Source organism: Phodopus roborovskii, unplaced genomic scaffold (genome assembly GCF_943737965.1).
Source record: "Phodopus roborovskii unplaced genomic scaffold, PHOROB, whole genome shotgun sequence".
Taxonomy (NCBI): Eukaryota; Metazoa; Chordata; class Mammalia; order Rodentia; family Cricetidae; genus Phodopus; species Phodopus roborovskii.
Genome location: NW_026126525.1, coordinates 16,307,755 through 16,315,186, shown reverse-complemented (window position 1 = coordinate 16,315,186; position 7,432 = coordinate 16,307,755).

Here is a 7,432-nt window from a genome sequence, read left to right as displayed (position 1 = left end):
TCAAATGGTGATTGCTCAGCTCCTGCAGATATAGACAGAGTAGCAATCAATTAGTTAAAGTGTAACTTGTATCCATGAAAGCAAATACCATAGGATTCCAGACAGTCACAGCCTCTGGTTGCCAAATGAAAAATAAAGAGGCAGATGTGAACCTATGAAATGACTCCTGGTTTTCAGTGACCTTGAATGTATAATGTACTTGGAGAACAATGGGAAGTAATCCCTCTCTTCTCCTCTCTCCCCTCCTCTCTTTTCCTCTCCTAATGTAGCTTCCTTGAAAAGAACTTGCAGTAAAGTTATAACTGTTGAGTTACATTTTTTATACCACATAATTAAATGGATCTTTTTTAAAGTAAATTTTTATTTAAATTAAAAATAATTTTATTTTATATGCCAATCCTAGTTCCTTCTCCCTTCCCAATCAACCCTCCATCCCACCTTCCATTCACTGCCCAGGGATGGTAAGGCCTTCCATGGGAGATCATCAGAGACTGTCGCATCATTTGGGGCAGGACCTAGGCCCTCCAGTATGTATCTATGCTGAGAGAATATGGCCCTATGTGGAATGGGCTCCCAAACCCCATTCATGCACTAAGGATAAATACTGGTTATACTGCCACAGGCCCCATAGTCTGCCCAGGCCTCCCAACTGACACATTCAGGGGGCCAGGCTTTGTCCTATTCTGCTTCCTCAGCTGTCAGACTGGAGTCTATGAGTTACATTTTTAAAAATATCACATTTTGGTGTGTCTTCATATGAATTTGCCAATATTGATCATTTACCATACTACTAATGATTTTAGATATGTGGCTCAGAGGTTCACAGTACAACCTCAGAATTCTATACACCACAATTAAATTTAGAGCCGATTTTATCCTAGATAGAAGCCCTGTTCTCTTAGCCTTTCCACTGGGTCCAGCACTGCCCAACCAGGACTCTGTTTTCCTGTCACTAGTCAGCCTGCAGGAGTGAGTATATTCTAATGTGACACTTCTGCTCCCCTCCTTGACTACAAGACTATTGAAAGAATGGACCTGATAGGGGATGTCATTCTGTATATATGTTTCTCTTATTTGTTGATGAATAAAACACTGTTTGGCCAAAAGAGGCAGGAAGATAGGTGGAACTAGGAGACCAGGAGAATTCTGGGAAAGGTATGCAGAGAGAAACCCCACAAGAGGATACCATGTAGAGACTGGGAAGATAGAATTCACCATGTGTCCTCTGGTAAGATAATACCACATAGATTAGTAGTTATGGGTTAAAAATTAAGAGAGAACTAGCCAGTAAGAAGCCCTAGCCATAGACCAACAGTGTTATAACTAATATAATGTCTGTGTATTCATTTGGGGCTGAAGTGGCTGGACCTGGCCAGACAAGAAACTTCTGCAACATGGACTCCGAGAAATTAGAATTTTCCCCGGTAACATTCTGCTGGGAGGAGAAATTTTTGATGCCTTGACAGCACCTAGCACGAGTCTGTCCTCAAGAGGGCCATTTGCAAGCTAGGGTAGACAAAGCTTTCTGAAGAGCCTAGGAGCTAAAAAAAAAAAAAAAAAAAAAAAAAAAATGATGGACAAGGGACCACACCATGGTGGACTGCTTAACTGTGCACATGACTTGTCAGAAACCAAGATGGAGTTGGGTAAGGGTGACTGGCTCTCTCCCTAAAGTGATCACAATGAATAAATCTGTTTTTTTGTTTTTCTGAATATCACAATTAATTTGTCTCATTTGATTGGTGTGTGTGTGTGTGTGTGTGTGTGTGTGTGTGTGTGTGTGTGTAACCTGGCTTGTTGGGATACACATAGGCTGTGTGACCCCTTAGTCATGAAACACCCTTGTTTCCTTACTGTGAGTTTTTTTGTGTAGCTGGTAGAAAATGGTTGGTGCTTTGATGTATATAAGGTTTTAAAGTGCTACCATGTATATGAGGTAGCCAAGTTTGTTCTATGTAATGTTAAAACTATTTTGTAACAGAAAGTCCACACTTACTCATTTTTAATTTGACTGACATTAGCTTTGTTCCCAATTTTTGACTAGTATTGTTTTTTTTGTTAATATTTATGTACCATATGTTTGTCCTGTTCTATATTTTGATTTCAACCCTTGTAGACATCACCAAGAACATAATTCCATATTTTCATTATTCCTTGGTTGAGGCAAAATATGATTAGAAAAAAGATCAGGGTGCCTCCCTGCTTAAGTTCCTGTGGTGTCCTACATACAGCACCAAGCAAACCATGTGTTTTGTGTGAGTCCCACAAGTTAAGAGGAGTGTGCAAGCTGGGAGAGGAAAAGAGGAAATCGGGTGGAAACACCATCATGCTCTTGCGTAGAAGAGAGTTTACCCTGACCTGTGTCCGGAATGGGAATCCTACATAGCAAGAGGGCAGAGTTTCTCTTGAATGGGCAGCGAAGATAGACAGGCACATTGGTGGAATTCTTGGGCAGTCCTTTGGGAGAGCACAGAAGTGGGGTGCAGCAGGGATCCCAGGAGCTGGATGGGTAGGAAGAGTGGGCAGAGACTTCGCGCTGGAGGTAGCAGGAGTTTAACTGGCTTTGTGCTGGACCTGGGGAGATAAGGACCCACTCTTCTGGCTCCTGAGTCCTCATCCCACTTCCCCGTGGCTCATGTGTATCTGATGTGTATCTACATGTCCTAATGATCAGGATCTTTATAGTCTGAGGAAGTGACAGACTGTTTCCAATGAGCTGCTCAGGCTGCTATACACAGCAGGGTACAGCAGTGTCCTGAGGTCTCTTCTTGTTCTCTATTGTGTTTGTCTGTCTAGGTTATAACCAGGTAAGAGGAGGAAGCCCTGTCTCACTGTGGTTTTCAGTTGTTTTGAGCTGAGCTTGGGTGATGACAAGTGTAATGAAGCTGAACATCAATATCTCTTTGTATTTTATGGCTGAATAAATTTTGATGGTGTGTGGGAAAATTAATAATGAAAAGGTATGGGGCTTATGGCAAGAAGGGGAAACTAGAAAGAACAAGAGTTTCTGCCAGTACACAACTCCCTGACTGGAGAGTACAGAGCCCATATGCTGTTCTCAGGAGATAAAAGAACAAAGCAGGAGCTTACCACCATGCATTATCCCTGCCCCCAATAGCTTAATGACTAGGCCACAGAGTCCTTGAATCCTAGAAAAAATAACCTTGCAGGTGTGCTAAACAATCCTGCTTTGTAAAAACTGTACTCTATGAAATCTCTATAAGCTTGGAAACATTATGAGCTGAGATTTGCGGCCTCAAACCTCCCTTTCCCTTTAAAAACACTTAGCAATTGCAAGCATGGTCCTTACTCTTCCCGTAGAGTGAGTTCCTAGCCTTTTGGTTCTTAGCAATAAAAACAAACAAACAAACAAACCAAAAAAAACTTTTGCTTTTGCAGTCTGGAGTCACTCCGTTGAAGGTTGAGGAAACCCGGTAGGCACAACATGAGAGTACAGTTTTTAAAAATGGAGTCATGTCATGCATTTTTCCTTCCACATAATGCAATGTTTAAGTGTGTGTGTGTGTGTGTGTGTTGCATTCTCCAGGTTTGTGATTTGTCTTTTCTATACTTTCAGTGATGGTTTTTGATGCAGAGTTTTCATTTATATGACTCTAATTAATGAATTCAGCTTAGCTGCTTCTGCTTTTGAGGTCAACAGAAAAATAGATTTCAAATTCAATAACAAGTATGTTTTTACACCTTTATCAACATATTATATTTATAATTCTTACCTTTACTTTGTAAAGTATTTTAAATGAATACTTGTATATGGTAAAAATTAGTGGTCCACTTTCAAGTTGTCATGCCAGTAGTTTTCTTAGCAGCCCTAGGTTAAAAAAAAAAAAAAAAAACAGAAATAAAATATATAAATAAAAGAAAAAATAATAAGAAAAACAAAAACAATCCTTGAAACTTTTCCATGGATACTTTGTGATCCTTTTCAAAACTCAAGCAAACTGTATTTTTTATATTCTCCATAGCTTTTACTCTCACACAAATATAATAAAGCACAAAATAATAAAAATCACCACCAAACATTAAAAAGGATTTAATGCCAATAAGTGACTTAATATGATTATGTGTACATAAAAATTGTGGACATTACCTACACCAAACAGCATAATGTACTGATGCAACACTTTTTTTTTAAAATACAGATAAAAGTCAAACCCAGTTCAACAAACAAACATGAAATGCTTCTTTGCCAACACCGTAATAATGAAAATGGATCGGAATCTCAAACATGGACATTTTTCCCTTAGTTACTAGTAATGGCTATGTAAGAGACTAAGTAAAAGACTCATCCACTAATAAAAATATGTTGATAAATGTTATGGAGACAAATTCTAGACATCCTGTATTTCTTTATATTTGAAAAATAGTTTGAAATAATGTGATGTGTTTTATGAAATGCTACTTACATCTTTGCAAATTATGCTAAGGTTAAAGGATTGAGTCAGAAGTGTTTATTATTTGCAAATGAGTACATTACAATTAAAACATTTTCTCATTTTGATAAAGTGCAAATGATATTTACCTAAGTAAATTATACATTACCTAAGTACATTATACATTACTTTGCAATCCAGAGAAACAAAATCTATGGATCTTGGAACTGGTGACACTCAAAGGCCGAGTGTTTGTTAAGAAAGAAAACACTTGGGTCTTGAATTTGATCTTCCATACCCATAGGAAGTCTGGGAGTGGGCCCATGTGCCTGAACCCCCAGTGTTGGGTGTCGAGGGGGATGGATCCTGGTATTACAGTAGCATTGGAAGCCCATTAAGGGCAAGTTATTTTCTTCTGGTTTAAAAAGTGGAATCTACCTCTGGGTATGGACAGGTCATCATCTCCTCCTTTAAGACTTGATCCAGTTGGGTTGCTCAGTCACCTGGCTAAGAACTCACTCCTCAGGAAAGCCAGTTCATCTTAAACCATGTTCAAGTGCTAGGAGGAGTAATTATCCCTTTAATGTAACATTTCCTTCCCAAATTTTGTGCTGTTTGTGCAGTCCAGCAGCAACCATATCCTATGCCTGCTGGCCTCCTCAGGTCCTTACTGAGAGAAGTGTAGCTTTTCTGTTTTCTGCCCTTTGTCTTCTTCTCCTTTCAGTTACTTGCCATAGCCTGGGCATGCTTTCCTCAACATTCTTGATTTCTTGTTCTAATTCCCCACCTTTTTACAGTGTGGTTGCTTAAAAAACTGTATTCTTTGTTAATTTCCTTTTCTTATTTCTACTTTCCCCCCCTAAAATTACCTCATGGACACACACACACACACACACACACACACACACACACACACACACACAGAGTGAAAAATAAATCTCTGTATTTTAATTTTTCAGGAAAGTAGTCAGAGAAAACAATACACAAAAGAAGTTCCTATAAGGCAAACCAAGCTATAGTTAATCAGACTTTTTGTTCTTTTTCCATCCATATACATGCCCTGATGCACGAGTACCCACACAAGGCCACAGTTATAATAATAAGTAAAAATTTAAAATCTAATTCAGTAAATACCCATGTTTTGTAGCATAGGATCCATGTCTAAAGAATGGATAAATTTTCAGTTATTATAAAGACATTTGTTTTGAAAACATGGTATTCTATTATTTTTACTTGCATGTGTATGCATGTGTATGTATATGTGCATGTGGTGTGTGTGTGTGTGTGTGTGTGTTTCTAATCACAAATGTGAGTATAGTTGTCCACAAAGCCCAAAGTTATCAGATTCCCTGGAGATACAGGTTGCCATGAGTCACTCAAACTGAGTAAACTGAGTGCTTGGTACTGAACTCAGGTCCTCTGCATGGCTAGTATGTGCTCTTATTCCTGAGCCACCTGTCTAACTTTATTTTCTCTTCACCTCAATTACGGCTCTTAAATAAGCACTTGTCATCATACCACCATTAGATTTCATTTCTATTTGAGTTAGTAGAAATCTAGGAATACTAAACCCCAAGAAGAAAACTCGGGTCTTAACACTGTGACAGGTTGTAACAGTCATTTACACCTTCAGTAATAGCTTTTAACCCACCCTACTTTACGTTTCTTCAGGATAGAAACCATGCCTTTGCTCATTTTTATATCTCCACTTCATTGAACTATGTGATAGTCAGTGAATGGTTTTTGAAGGAATCCATGAATCTTGCTCTATAATCCTGGTGTGTATTATGAGTTTTTCATGGGTAAGATCAAATTCTAACTGTAAAACAGGACTGTCATATCTGATATCATAGCTAATTGAGATATAATTTGATAGTGCTATTCTAGAAATGGGAAGGATGCTGCAAAGAGTAGTGTGATTTCTGCATGTTGAGGACAGTGTTTTTGTTTGTTGTCTAATTGTTTTGTTTTGTTTTTAGAAAAAATCCAGGATTTTCTTTTCAAAACTGCTGTAGCTTGTGACTGTATACTGTAAAAACAGTTTAATGTCAACCAAGTTTCATAAGAACCATTGTCTTTGACAGACATTCTCCAGGATTAAAATGACGTATACTAAAACCAAATACAACAGGCCAGCTCATTTAGCTGTTTGAATGCATGTTTTGCATTTAACTCCTCCACTGGGGCCATCAAGTGTAATTCTAAGAAAAGTGAAAAAGAATGTAGTAATCACCCTATATAGAACTGTGTGGTCACAGTAGTGTTTGGAGTGCTTGTTTCTTAGGAACTATCTCTCTTTCTTAATTAGGGTTTCTATTGCTATAAAGAGACGCCATGGCCACTGCAACTCTTACAAAAGAAAAACATTTAACTGATGTAGGAGCTTATAGTTTCAGAGGTCTAGTCCATTATCATCATGATGGGATATGATAGCCTGCAGGAAGACAGTGCTGGAGAGGAGACTGAGAGTTCTATATCTTGCAGGCAATGGGAAGTAGCTTGAGCATATATGAGACCTCAAAGGCCACCTCCACAGTGACACACTTCATCCAACAAAGGCCACACCTTCTCCAACAAAGCCAAACCTCTTAATAGTGCCACTTCCTTTGAGGAGCCTTTTTCTTTTAAACCACCACATCCTCCTTTGGATTCATAGAGAAACTCATATTTGATACCATTTTTTTTTTTTTGCATCAAGGATCAGTGGCCAGAGAGGACATACAACCTAGGGAAGAACTTACTGCTATATTCTGCTAAATGACTATTGTATTAAATAAACTCCTAATGACTTAAAGATATGCCCATAGATTAGTGTATCTCTCAGTCTCACAAGCAAAGCTTTTGCAGTTGATAGTGATAAACACAGACTCACATTTAGCCAAAGTACAGAGCATAAACAATGCTACACAGTGGTGGCACACGCCTTTAATCCCAGCACTTGGTGTGTGTGTGTGTGTGTGTGTGTGTGTGTGTGTTTGTTTGGTCTACAAAGTGAGTTCCAGGACAGGATCCAAAACTACACAGAGAAACCCTGTCTTGAA